Source organism: Montipora foliosa, chromosome 11, assembly GCF_036669935.1.
Source record: "Montipora foliosa isolate CH-2021 chromosome 11, ASM3666993v2, whole genome shotgun sequence".
Classification (NCBI taxonomy): Eukaryota; Metazoa; Cnidaria; class Anthozoa; order Scleractinia; family Acroporidae; genus Montipora; species Montipora foliosa.
Genome location: NC_090879.1, coordinates 50,389,441 through 50,404,967, shown reverse-complemented (window position 1 = coordinate 50,404,967; position 15,527 = coordinate 50,389,441). Strand labels below are relative to the sequence as shown.

Genomic DNA, 15,527 nt, shown 5'->3' with positions numbered 1-15,527 from the left:
AAGCTGAATGGATAAGTAAAGTGACTCAAGCAATGAATTCTACAAGGACAATTAGAAAGAAAGAATTGCACCCAGAAAGAATTGAATTGCGAAAAAAAAGAAACTGGAGCTCACCTGGCAACGACAAGATTACAAACTATTGGATAAAGATGCTAACACGTACTTATAAAGGATTTGCAAAGGCCTCCTACACCATAGTCAACAATGAGATACCGCTTCCAAAATGGCTCGTAACAGGAAAATGTGTGATGATTCCTATAGCATATAACCCACAAGCTAAAGATCATCGACCAATTACACTACTTAAAACGCTATATAGGACAATAACATCTGTCATTGATATCAAGCTTAACATCCATCAAGCACAGTCACCAATACATGCAGATTGACCAGAGAGGATACACAACCGGGTCTATGGGCTGTATAGACAACCTTAGTATTGATAAAACAACGCTAGAAGAAGCCCGAGACAGAAACAAGAACCTGTCGTGCGTATGGATCGACGTTAAAAGGCTTTCGATTCGGTTAATCACAAATGGTTAACACTCTGTTTACAGATGCATAACATCCCTTTAAAGATAATCAACTTCATCAAGAATACAATGGAATGCTGGTCAATAACTCTAGCTCTCAAATTGAACAACGTCAAAGAGAGTATTGGTCCGATACAACTGAAACAAGGGATACTACAAGGTGGCTCGTTCAGCGTACAATTATTTACCCTTTGTCTCAACCTGATTGCATGGTGTTTAAAGTACTGAATGATACTTATACGTACTCGCATAACAAACAAGAGAAGCTTACGTATCTACTATACGTAGATGATTTAAAAACATATCACAAGTCTGCGCAAAAAGCCTTACTAATAACCAAGTCAACAAAGAACATGTTCGAAGACATCGAACTTATTTGGGGGCTGAATAAGTGTGGAACTGTTGACACCCTGCGAGGAAAAATCAAACCAAACAACGAGAACGTACAGTTATCCGATAGCGAAGAACAAAAGGTATTAAACACGGATGACCACTACAAATTCTTCGGGAAATACGAAAATGCGAAGCAGCTGGAGGAACAAGTCCGCAACGAGGCAAACAAAGAATATTTAAAACGAATATCTGTGATATGGACAAGCAACATCTCAATTCCAAGAAAGATACACGCAACTAGAACCTTCGCGTTACCCGCACTCCAATATCACATGTGGACGAGCGAGTGGCCGGTAAACGAGCTTACGTAGATCGACAGGCGAACTAGAGAAATCATCAGAGCAGAAGGCGGAATCCACCATCACGAGTCAACAAAGCTAATCTACCTACCAGAAGAGATCGGTCTCAGCGGCCTAAAAGCGTTGAAGATATGTACAAGATAACAGCTATCAAACTGGCAAGCGATCTTAACAACTCTACAGACAATAGCATCAAGCTCAAACGAACACTTGAAATGAACAAGATCATGAAATGAATGAAGTCAATCTTCAAGCAAGCGACTAAATTTGAAACAGAATGCAACTTTCAGTGTAATTTCAATGAAGTAGGCCTCACTATAATTACTGCAGGCAGCAAAACAGAAATCACCGACAAAGCAATCCCACAAGCAATGAAAGGCATCCTCAAAGCTGCTTTTATTGCTCACTAACGAACTTGAAAACCAAAAATGGGTTGGACAACTGACTACGAAACAACTCAGAGATCCGGACATGTCACCAAATGCAAACACGATCCGGCATAGCACGTGGAAAAACATACCGGACATTGTTTAAATATCAGACAGCGACTTCTGCCTACAAAGACGTATCAACAAAGCAAGGCTCAAGCACAGATACCAGATACCAAGTGCCGCATGTGTAAAGAAAACGTCGAATCCACAACACATGTTCTAAGCATGTGCTCTAAAATTGCACAAACACTTTACGTGGCAAGACACGATCATATGTTCAGACCCATCTACCACTATCTACTACACAAGTATGGATACCAGGAGAGCGATCACAGCAAACCATGGTACCAACAAAAAACAACCTCAATCAGTACTAGACCATACCATCTAAGTAGTGCACCATCAAATGGTGCTAATCGTATAGATATGTCTGGGTGGGACAAGGTCAAGAATAAATGGTCTTTGCTTGAGGGATCAGTACGTCAAGTAGGAAAGATAAAGGAAAAGACTTAAGCAAGAGAAAGACACTGAATTGAGAGCAGGAATAAAGGACATATACAAGGAATGCGAAGTAGCACAGCTCAACGTTTTCTTAGACTTCCTTGGGGGATACAACCTAAAACTGGAGGAAAACCTCAACACACTGAAAGAAAACAAGAGAGAAACAAGATAGCCCACTAAAATGAATTCAATCTCAGAACACTGAAATTGTTACGTTTTTCTACAAACAATCAAATTCAGAATTTTAAAAACAAAAGAAAAAAGAAGAAAAGAAAAATAAAAGGGAGGAAGGCCAGAAAGCCTAAGAATTACATCCCGCCTTGTTGGCATGAATGAGGTGTTGAGAAAGAAACAAAGATGCCATAATTTTATAATAATTAATACGCCCAACATGTAGGCCCAGGCAGATTCAGCTAAAAAAATGTTAAAAAGTTGCTCACAAATATCCCAAAAGTTGCTTTAAAAATTTTGTAGTTGTTTGCTGAAATCGAAGAGCAACTTCTGCACAACACCAAAACGAGTAGTTTCAGTTCAGTTACAGTTTCTTGAAGACCAAGCAATAATTCTGGACTCATTTTAGTGCTTTCTCTGGCAGCTGTGGTACCTGATCATCACAGAAAACTAAATACCCTCTCGGCAGAGGCAGAGCTGGGTTGGACAACGAGTTTTAATTTTCATTCGGAAAGCCTAATGTGGAAGGGGAGAGATTCTGATTCTCGTGAAGGAAGGGCACTACATCCCCAAAGTAATCAAACACTTGCTGTAGGATATCCCTTTGCTCCACCAGCGTGTAACAATGTGTGATTTCATGGGCTGTCCAGTTCTCTCCCTCCAGAGTAACCTTGCATTAAAGCAATGAGCAAATAAATTTACCCAATGGCGGAAGAACTCTAAACTGAAAGTGAAATCCCATATTATCAATTGTATGCGAGAAGCATAAAACATCCATAATGCTGGGATAAAAGAACAGAAGTTGCCGAATAGCAGCCCCATAACTGAAGCACCATCTTGCATACCAGCAAACACAATGTTCGGCCCAAGGCCATAATTAACAGCAATACAAGGCATAATCCTTTGGGCTAGTTTAGTCCCCTTGAGCGACCTGGCAAAGACCTCCAAACAAGTAAGGCACTGTGTAGGCTTAAAGGGAAGGTACAGTCTAGAAAGAGTTTCTCTAAATTACAAAAACGTTTCCCCAGGAATTCGAAAATAATTGCCGTTTTGTCCAGTTCCCTGTTAAAATGTGACAAGAGCACTTTGAAGTTGCCTCTTTTGTGACTTGGAGAGCGCTATCTTGGATATGACGTGTTAAGACGTAGCAATAGTCAACAAACTTCTTCGACCTTACCAAGTTCTTCGATCCCCTATCACTTTCTCATTCTTGTGTGACCTTTCTGCTTTAAGAAGTTCAAATGCAAGATGAGCTATAGTAAACGGTCTTGTGATTCAATAGGTAGTGGGCCATCTAGGCCATAAGTGCGACAGAAGCTCAAGTCACTTAATACTTATAGATTTTCTGGTCAATCAAACTAGGCGGCAAAAATCAGCCAGCGCAAATGTAAACAAGACAAAAACCTTAAACATGCAACAAAAAAATATTCGACAAGCGTCCCTTCTTCACTTTCTTCCTTCAGCGACAGCCGTCTTCGATGCATCAGCAAACGTATTTGTTTGCCTTCATACGGGGAAGCATTAATTTAATTTAGAATAAGTCAACGAAACTTTCAGATGTTGCTCAATACACGGAGCCGGCAAGGCTTTTTCATATCAACAATTACCGCTGTTGGGGTCTACGCTTTTGAGGGGGATGAAACTAGGCAGATGTCTAGACTTGAGAACACATATAAGAAAAAAACGGAAGCTTACACCGGAAAATTAAAATTTAAATAAAAGTTGGCCGGCGAAAATCAAACGTGGATAGATTCCTCAAACGTGAAAACCTGACTGCTATATTGTGTTCGGGTCTGTCATTTTACCAAGGAGGACTTCAAGCGGGATCTTCAGGTATATGAATGTTGCAATTGGTCTTGGTGACATTCGCTTCATTCGGAAATCTCAGTCAAATAGTCCAAAATATCATTATATTGGAGCGAGAAAACTGAATCAAGCCATATATAGACGATTTTCACAGTTATGCGCTAATAAACGTAACTTGAAATGTGGTTAAATTTTGTTAGCAGTATAGAAACTACTGAAACGATTTACTCTTACCATTTGATGAAAATATATAAATCGATCGTTTGTTTTGAAGTTGTAACAGGGATCTCGTAGAAAGCCACGGCATTTATTTCACAGCAATGATCGCGGGATAGCACTGCAAGCTCTCTTTCGCTTTTTAAAACTCCTGCATATAACTCACATATAAAACCCTGTTTAACGACCACCAGAGAAATCTGTTCAGAGGTGGAGCCAATATCAATACAATTTAGCCTCTGGATAAAGATTCAGGTCTACAAAGTATTGCTCTCCACGTCTCTGTTTTTCTTCTTTTCATCAAGTATATTTAGTCATCCGGAGAAATCCTTGACTATTGCTACGTCATAGCCTTGTTTGCATACAGGTAAAGAACTTTCGATTCAGAGAAACTTTTTCTAGACCTTACTTTCCCTTTAAAGTCTTCCTGTACGAAACGTACTAAAATTGCGGGTACCGAGTCGGGCAGTTCCATCAAATATTATGGACACCTCTTTCACATTAAGAAGCTCAGCCTTCTCTCCTTTGTCAGAACTGATGGAATGAGATCCTTTTGTGTGGCTACTTGCAATTGCAATGAACCTATGACCATATTTCGCGAGAAGAGGGTGAAGGATATCTATCTTGGAAGTCTGTCATGATTCCGGCTAATAATTACACCTCAATTACTTCAAAAGGAAAAAGTCGCATGTCTGATGCAAAGTAGAACCACTTACATTGCCACGATTGTCGTGCCTTTGGAGGCGTTTGACAATGGTTTGACTCTCTTTCGTGTCTTTATCGAGGCTTGCGATCCTGTTTTGGTGTTTTTGGACTCCACATGTTTCTGAACAGTGCTTTTCTTGACTGCAAGGGTCTCGTGACACGCTTTGCACCGCAGCTGGCCACTGGCACACGTGAGGTGCTGACCAGGATATTCCTTGATTCGGTCATAAGCAGAGGTTATGCTCATCGACTTTTGCGTCCAACTTGACTGATATTTGCCTTTGTTCAAGGAAAGGAAAGGAAAGAAACTTTAGTGTCTAGTCATTCTAGCGCTGGAGAACTAATTAGGGACACTGTAAACTGAAATCAACAATGAAAGCAAATCAAGTCAAATGTTGGTTTTTGAGGAGAGGGGAAACCGGACTACCCGGAAAAACCTCTCGGTGCAGAGTAGAGAGCCAACAAACTCAACTCACATATAACGCCGAGTCTGGGAATCTAACCCGGGCTACATTGGTGGGAGTCGAGTGCTCTCACCTCTGAAGGTATTCCTTTTTTCCCCAAACATTTTCAGTAGAAAAGTCTGTTCCACTTGATTTACCACCGGTTCAATCGGATTTTCCGTACACAGCGAAAGCGCCACTAAGCATAAACGAGGCTTAATTTTTTGCGCTCTTTCTGAGGCTCGACGCGGCTACACTGCCATACTACGCAAACTAAAGCTCTCAACAGTCAACGCATTTCGTGTTCAGGTGGGAAACGGTTTGGAAGATGTTTTCTTTCTGCATTTTTTGCTGGCTTCAATCCAGTTTGACATTTAACAATTATTCCTCGAGCCCGAATGGGCTCTGAGTCAATAGACCATGAGACCGAAGGCCGAATGGGCTATTGACTCAGAGGCCATGAGGTCGAGAGGAATAATTGTTTTAGTAAAATCCAACTAGTTGGTCAAAAAATATCGAGACAAAACATCTTTCGCTAGTTAAGGCTAGACTTTAATTGTTGTTTTGGTTTTCAAAGCCGGCGCTTTTCGCTACTAGTGGGCTATAACAAATAGCCTACTAGTAGCTCAACCAATCAGAACGCAGCATTGATAATAGACCACTAGTTGGATTTTACTAAATCATGATATCTGTGGTCCACACTGGTGGTGCGTTGGCGTGACTTGGTGGTGCGTTGGCGTGATTTGCGCATAAATCAAACTTTTGACCGACAGTGGTCTGGGGTAAATAATAAAATACTCATTTATAAATTATTCTGAGGAATTTGCATCAATTGCTTGCATGGTCAAGTGGATTAAGGATTAGACAGCAGATCCAGAGGTGGTGAGTATACACAAAGGTTTTGAGAAATACAGAAAATACAGAAAGAGGGAGTGGGCATAACAGGCGGATAGATGTGTGAAAGAAGGGTGGGGTAGGATAGAGTTACTGGACAGGATCAGGGAGGGGTAGGTGAGTAGAAGGGAGGAAAAGATGTCTACTCCTTTTTTAGACCCCCTAAAAAAACCAAGCCCCTGTTTCTTTTAACTACACCCCCCAAAGAAGAAACATCCCTTTTTTAGACAGTTGATAAAAATTTAAACTGGTTTGAAAAAAAATTAACCGGTTTTAAAAAATTCAAACCAAAATTAAACCACAACAGCTACACTTGTGACAACTATTGGCGACAAATTGAAGGTCGTGCGAATCGCATACTTCAAGAGACCTGGGTACTACAGAAAAGCATTCCCCCATTAATTTCATTGGCAAAATACTCTTTAGTGGCGTCGCAAGCGCGGGCAAAAAGTTGCAGGGTGCCTACACTTGCAACTATCTCTGTGATTTTGTCGCGAAAGTTTCAACTCTGGCGACTTTTTTCTTGGGGTTTTTGTCGCGTCGCCAGGTTAAGGCTGGCTACACCTGTGATTTGTTCAAGAAAAATCATCGCCTGACTGGTGAATTCCACAGTAAATTTCACTTGACCGATATCGCACTAATCGCTTCGTTTTTCTTGGAATTCACTAGGGTGCGTTTTTTTGGGAAAATCCAAAACGGATTTGAGATAAAAAACGCAAAATCCGTTAAAAGGATTATTTTCCATGACAACGCAAACAAACCAACCCAGAGTTTGCGTGCAATTTCAAAAATAGGTTCGCAATGCGTACATTTGTGGCTTACAAATTGCAGTTTCAACATTGAGTTCGCCCTTGGCAGCTTAGTCACGTTTACTGTTAGTAATGATAGAACGGATAGGTCAGTAGTATTATTGAGGTGACTTTACCCTGACTGAAGCAATGTATTAGTTCCTTTCAGCGTACAGTGACTCTACTATCCTAAAACTACACAGCACTGAGCTTGAGAAATTGATACTTCCATGTTACTGAATCATTCCAACAAGTTGCATACCATGTCATGAGACTGGAATTCCACAAAATTGCTATTTAGTATAATCTAATACCAGCACTTGCTTGAAGGAGGGAACCTTCAAATTTCCTTAAAATTCAAGTACTTTTCAAAACAAAGCAAACAAATCAAGAGCTTTGCAAGGACTCAATAGAGATTTTGCACGGCAGCCATGTTGCATGGCAGGAACAATGAAAATGCTCTGCATTAGAAAGAACATTTGTTCCCATAAAAAAAAGAAATCTATTGTTCCTGCCATGCGACATGGCTGCCGTGCAACTTCTATTGAGACTTCCAAGACAGTATAAACCCTTCAAATACTTCTACAGCAATAATTATTGTAGAGGTATTGATGATGTGACATCGCAAGTGAAGGTATCCCAACAAAATACTAAAAACCTTGCTTTGATTCAAATGATATATTGATGACTTTTAGTTGGACAATAAAAGAAGAGAAAGACATAGATTTGTACATAATACACCAGGTTCGATTACTTACTGAAAAAATAACATTTATTTTTTTTTAATAGTGTTAAATCAGGTAACGTTTATAGTGAAGTTTCAAAATAATGCAACCTGTAGCCATAGTAGTGCTATATTAGTTAAAATGTACCAGTTCATATCAATAAAATACTCCTAACATTACATTTCGAAATACTGTAACAATAAAGCCAGAACACATCAGAGTAAAATGAATCAGCATTACGGTATACAACACAATACAACTGAAATGCAAACTCCTTTTTGGATTCGAGAATCCGTTTTCGGATTTTACCCCAAAAAGTACCCTTAGTCTCAGTGTAGAGCTGTATTTAAATACAATTCATGCAAATTGGAGCAGATGTAGTTTCAAGTTTCTGAGGACGGGGTCACTGCAAGGCATTTTGATGCGGACTGGAATTTGAAGGAACAAAACAGTAGTAATCAAATGAAACCATGTTGCCTCGCAGTGATGAGCGCAAACTTCTATTGCGTCGAGAAGCCTGAAAATTTTTCAGGACTTCAACGGGATTTGAACCCGCGACCTCCCGATACCGGTGCGATGCTCTAACCAACTGAGCTATGAAGTCACTGACGTTGGACGCTGGTCACTTCTTAGTTCACAACTTCCCGTGATACGTAATTATGAGTGAAAGATATATAGGTCGCGGGTTCAAATCCCGTTGAAGTCCTGAAAAATTTTCAGGCTTCTCGACGCAATAGAAATTTGCGCTCATCACTGCGAGGCAACATGGTTTCATTTGATTTCATACCCGCAGTGCAATAATTTATGATGTATTTCATATATATCTTTCACTCATAATTACTTATCACGGGAAGTTGTGAACTCAAAAGTGACCAGCTCCCAACGTCAGTGGCTTCATAGCTCAGTTGGTTAGAGCATCGTACCGGTGTCGCGAGGTCGCGGGTTCAAATCCCGTTGAAGTCCTGAAAATTTTTCAGGCTTCTCCACTCCATAGAAATTTGCGCTCATCGCTGCGAGGCAACATGGTTTCATTTGATTTTATACCCGCAGTGCAATAATATATGATGTATTTCATATATATCTTTCAAAACGGTACTAGTTGGCTCCAAATGTGACACTGCTGTTTTAATTCCTATGCTCCAGGAAAAACGTGTTTCGTGTAATTATTGTTGTATACTAATGAATAAATAGCATTTTCCAACTAATTATCTATAATATATATATATTTTAACGCATACAGGAAATATGTCATCCCTTACGGGCATCCTGGTGGATTTGTCCGACCCCAATTGGAAAACGTTCATTGACAAGCGGGAGTCGGAAGGCGGAAGTTGGGCAAGATTTCTCCTACGAGTGGTAAATGAACTGATAGTTTTTAATGTACCATTTTCAAAGGAGACTTTTGTGTTGGCATTTGGTCGGCATTTTGATCCTGAAGTCTTTGATTTGTGCAGTATGGTTAAGGCAAAAGAGGAACAATTCTAAGTGAAAAATTTGACGTCCAGAAAAACAAAGGAAGAAATTATCAAGGAGGTCTTGGACGTTCTTGAAAGCAATTTATTTATTTACTTATAACGCGCAAGTATCAATTTACATTTTCACCTGCAATGGTGCACGAAGGGGTTGTACTTGGGTACAAAACACAGAATTACTGGCAGAAGTCCTCGATACTACTTATGCACCTGCTACACTTTACCATTTGCAACGAAGTCCTAATTTTGCTAAAAGGTTTTTTGATGAGTGTCTGCTCAGACAGTGGGACAAGTGAGAGTTGTGTCTCCTGGTTTCGGGCTTCCCTGTTGCCAGTAGTATTCTTCCCCTTATTACTGCTCTCCTAACCCCTGCTGCAGCTGCTGTTGTCTCCTTCGAGACATGCTCCTTAGAGAATATGCTCCCTAAATTTGGAATCAGAGCAGCAATGAAAAACGGTAGACGACCGTCAGCAAAGATGCAGTTTTCAGTGCTCAAAGTGCGTCTCTGGTACTACAAACAAGTATTGAGAATCAAGTGACTGTTGATCATTTTGGTGATCATGACTTACTAAAAACAGTTGAACCCTGCGTTGATCTACCGACTCCACTTATCCAAGCTATGGGTCAGTCATTGGATATTTTTTCTGATCCGCGATTTGAAAGGCATGAAAGGGTTCTCTTCGTTCTCTCAGATACTCAGCAAGCCGATGGAAGCTACCCACTTCAAAAGTTGATTGACCTAGGAGTCACCTTTATCAACTGTTTCGTTACAGACTAATGGCTACCTGATTCTCATTGACTGAGCGGCATTGCACACCAGAGATGGGATCCATCCAAGTTCACTTTTAGAGTTAGCTCTATCACTTCTACGCCGCAGATACTACGCCCTTTGTTGCAGAGTAGGAGATGGGATATGGCCAACGCCAACATTAAGACTTGGAATTTTCATGAGGGTATGTTTATTAGGATTTATACGGAATGGTATGTATCTTTTGGACGCTCAAAAGTGTTGTGAATTAGCCACGCTCGACTGCGATCGCAGTTCTTTATACCACAATTCGAGTTTCCAACAAAATATTGTATTACTCAGTCCCCAGTTCAAAGGGTAGATAGCGCCATACAGTTGTTAAGGAGGCTGTCTAGAGTTTTAGGGCCGCCTGAATCGCGCGCGTTTTGTCGATTTTTGTAACATCAGCGTGACCAAATTAACTGCTAATTTTTTTGCGTTCCCTGCGGTAATTTTTTTTTAATTTTGGCTCAGTCCTAATCACATACAATTCCTATCAAATACCCAAAATTTGTTAAAATCTGTCAGAGCTAATCGAATATATTTAGAAAAAATGACAAATTACAGAATATTGGCAAAACCGTCTGAACGACCTTGCTTTTTTACCACGTCAAATGTCAATATCATTTCCATGATGTGGCAAAGAATAAAAAAATTCACCGAAGGAAGGTATAAATATTAAGAAATTTAGGTCAAAAATAAGAATAAATCTGCCAGTCGTTAGATGTGATGTTGCCATGGTTAAGACCACAATCCAAAAATTGGCACCAAAAAAATAAGCCTCATGATATCAGTGCCCACACTGGTAAATCTCTACAGGGAGAACTTTAAGAGAAAAATTAAACATAGTTTTACTTAACAAATAAATGCAAATTAAAAAAAATGCATAATATAGTGACCGAGCTTTGTACGGATTTTCCATCGCCTCAAATAGAAAGGTTTAAGCTCAGGAATTATGCCTGATGATTTTAATTTTTTGCGTTTTTTTTAAGCTGATGAGGAAAGCATATTGATGGGCATCCTGGTGGACGTGTCCGGCTCCATGGGGAATAGTGCTACCGACAAGTTGAAAGGAGATAATGGAGCTTGGGCGAGGTCTGTATTCAAAGTGGTAGAGGAACTAATCAAGCATGATGTGCCACCTTCAAATCAGACGTTTTCTTTGGCCTTTGGAGGTAGTTTTGACGGTTCTCAAGTGTTTGATTTGCTCAGCACTCTTGGTAAAGCAAACGAGGAACAATCTACTATGGAATCCCTGAAGTCAAAGAAAAGCCAGTCAGAAGAAAAGCACAGCAAGAGAGACATTATTAATGAGGCCCTGGATATTCTTGAAAGAAAAGAAGCAGAGATAATTTGCACTTGGGGAAGAATAAACGTATTGCTCAAAGTCATTGCTATTACCACTACTGCTGCGATATTGTACTACTTACAAAGAAGACCTGTGTTCACCAGAAGGTTTGTTTACGAGATCCTACCCCCAGAATGTCGTGGAATCAAAATTCAGCCAGTTAGCCTCATCAAAGAGGTCGTATATCACACTTCCAGTGACGAAAGGAAAGACTCGGCAACCGAAGAGTCAGTAAAAGAAACAATGGAGAAGGGAAAACAACTCTTGGCGAAATTGAGGTCAGTGGCCGTCAACAAGGCGGCAATCATGAGTGTCCAAACTGCGTCCGAAATACAGCATGCTTGTAAAGGTGACGAACGGATTAACGAGTTGATGGAAACAGTTGAACCCTACATTTATGGATCAAGCACTCCACTATTCAGAGCTATAAAATATTCCGTGGAGCTGTTTTCCCATTCAGAATTCCCAAATCATAAGAAACTTCTATTCATCTTGTCCGATGGGGAACCAAGTGATGGAAATCACCAAAGACACCCTCAACTCCAAAATTTGTCCAGATTGGGAGTCACCATTGTATGCTGTTTTATAACTCGTGAAAATATAACTAATCCTCGTCGCATATATGGCATTCCAAAGGTAACCTGGAAGGAGCCAGCGAAGTTCATGTTCAGAATAAGCTCCACCATAAAACTCAGGAAATACCATGTGCCTTGTTTGCGAAAAAAGGATGGGAGATCGACATCAGCAACAATGAAGCCAGACTCTTCTTTCGGGTGAACAATCCAGACGTCATCAAAGATGCTTGTGACATGGCTAAGCGCGCTGTCCTTAGTCAAGATGCTCTGTCCGATGTACTTGGAGAAGTTGATCTAGATCTCTATATCAATAAGGCAAATAAAATATTTAAGCCCACAGAACAGCGTGGGGATACCTGCTATGCACATGCTGCTGCAGCCGTTATGCACCACGTAATGAAACGCATTATTGGACGAGTTGGTAGGTATCCAGATACGGAGAAGAAGAAGAAGTTTCCACTTTCCAAGTCCTTAGAGAGGTGTGTCCAGAATATCGTCTGCAATGTAAAAGGGTTGATGCAGTTAAGGCCATCAAGGCCATTTCCGAAAAAAGACCAGTGGTTGCCACTTTCTACCTGACTGGAGCCCAGTGGGATCGGTTCGATCAGTTCTATGAAAAAAATGAGAAAGGAATCCTCACAAAATCGGACCTCATATCAAATACGGGCTCAGGGAGTAAAGGGGATGGACATGCAGTTCTTCTTACTAGTCACGATGCTGAAAGTTTACGGTTGATGAATTCATATGGACAGGACTTCGCTGACAGCGGGATCTTCAGAGTTTAGGATGCAGATGTCCTGGGGCTAAAATTTGTTGATATCTACTGGGATTTGAATGACTTGAGGGAAGAGAAGAAGAAAGCTTATAAGCAGCATGGTGCCCAATTTGCTAGCAATTTGATGAAAATACTTATAGGACTGCAGGAGGCCAAATACAAGTGTCCGTTGTGCCATGCCGAATCAAAGGTGGTGAAATATTCTGGACATGCACTGAATGCCAAGTGTCCAGAATGTAGAGAAACTTTCAATCCCAATAAAGAAGGCGGGCTGATTTGGCATTGAATTTGTACCTGACGTCATTGATTTGCTAAGAGCTTATCTGTGTTCAAGCGCCACTCTCTCAGTCTGTGAGCATATTTCCACGGTGATAACGTGACGGACATAGCCTGACCTTTTTATTGTTCTTAGCTCTGAAAATCTGGTTTTGGACAACATCTTCCTTACGTTCATGAGTCAATTCAAGTGTTTTGTCAGCCATCCTTCCAGTATCTTAAAATTCGTTCCATAGCCATGAAACACAATCATACAAGCCTTGCTGATCTCCAGCGTGTAGCTGACAAGATCTAAATTCACTTGATAACGTTTTCGTGGATAGTGTAAAAACAAAAAACGTCAGATTCTGTGATCATAGGCAATACTAAAGTGCATTTGCGTTAAAGACTCTCTGTCTACCGAGATGCTTTACGCACCTTTGTTTATTTTTTCATTCGGCTTGAAGTAACGACTGGGAAAGAAATAATCGCCAAAAGGCTGCAAAGGAATACTAAAAAAGCTGGCCAGTCGAATAAAAAATATGTTTGCAATGAATAAAGGGCCGCTGCTGCTCTTGGACTTATAACATATCATCGGGTATTTCGAATTGATTTTGTCACCTTACGCGGTTCGCGTGGCAAAAATATGTACATTCAATACTGATCTCCTTTGTTGGTAAAAGTACTCGTTTGCCTTGTCTTTGACAATTTGAATGAAAATAAAAATATTTTTACTATTCATTGAATATACTCTTCCTAAAAAATTTGTTCACTATGGCTCTGCTGCAATCGTTCCCGTTAACAGTCACACAACAACTTGGGTATCGTTCAATTCGGAAATGTTTTCAGGAATGCTTTTAAATGCTAACCAAACAAAAGCATCTCAACCAAATGTTATATGAAACAATAATTAGAATTCCAAACAAGTCTCGAAATAAAATCAGTAAATGTCCAATTATTCATTACAAAGAAATTACAAATGTCACTCGGCTTACTGCGAAAGGACATCAGCAAACTCAGTTTCAGTTAAGAGTTTGTGGTATCCCAATGAATCTATTTGGGCTCTCATTGATCTCGAACTCAAATTCCCGTAAATATGCTGCTTTTAGCAGATCAGGCCGTGGCATTTTCTTGAATTGATTGTCGGTCCAATTGCTCAGTCCTCCAATCCACGTTAAAACGCTTGCAAATTGCACTTAACGACAAAATATATCGTCCCTAACAAACTATGATAATGTAGCTGTAACAACAAGCCCTAAGTAAGAGAACACATCGCCGTGGATGTCTACGATAACGAATGATTTAAAGAAGGAAAACGCACCGACGGAGAAATGGAGGTTTCATACGATAAGAAACCTCCTTGTCTGCGCGCGGTGTATCTCCGGTAGACAGAGAGTCTTTAAGGGTGGCGCAAACAATTTCAACAATTTATTACAAGAGTTATCTCTACAACACCGTTTCACGTAATGTCAATTTTATGGTACCAAATGAAACGTCGATAATTGTTAACAACATACACTCATTCATGTGACGTAATATGTCACCATGGAAACAAAATAGCCATGCAAAAACGCCCTTTTACCTCAAAAACGAAGTCAGCGACTTCCTTTTTCACTTCGCTGGAAAGTAATTAGTAAGCTAAGATAAAAATCTCCCCAAAGTTAAGACAAATTGTCTAGATCAGATTCTGAGCCATCTTAAAATTTTCCTGTTGTGAGGATGGCTCTGAATCCGCTCCACACAATTTTTTTAACTTTGCAGAGAGTTTTATCTTAGTCCATCGCTCATTACTTTAAAGCAACTGGGGTCATTGAGTTCGTTTTTGGGATGTAAACTTTTAAAACAAAATATTTTGATAAATTGATGACGTTTTATTGTTCCGTCACGGATAAATAAAGGGCCAGTTTTTAATTGTACAATCTTTTGGAGTTGTTCTGCGCGCCCCGTCTTATACATGTAATCGCGGTACATTTAGGCTCAAGCATAAATTTTATAATGTTCTACACTTAGTGGTCATTTGATAAAATAGTTATTGACTGACTTAGGTCGGGCCGGACGGGAAAATATTTGGCTCTCGCGCACCCAGTCAACAAGTTCATTTGTTCTCTAATCACTCTGCAGTGAAACGAGAACAAAATTAATCATTTTCATACTAAATATCATCAGACGCATTCAAGGATCAGAAATAGGCATCTCGTTTATTGCCACCTATCATTAACTTCTTACTAACCGTGCGCGAGGGCCGTACTGGGGAATATTGGCCCGAGGTTGTGGCAGTACGGACCGAGCGCAGCGAAGTCCTTACAAAAACGACCGAGGGCCAATATTCCCCAGTACGGCTCCAGCTAGCTCGGTTACTATAGTAAGTAGTTTATTATATGGCTTTTTAATTAGCTTTTGCTTTGTTTTT

General features: G+C 40.2%; 1 pseudogene; it reads left to right on the top strand.

The window, feature by feature from the left end:
- The first annotated feature begins 10,290 nt into the window (after positions 1-10,290).
- LOC137977351 (uncharacterized) lies at positions 10,291-13,177 on the top strand (annotated as a pseudogene).
- The last annotated feature ends 2,350 nt before the right edge of the window (positions 13,178-15,527 follow it).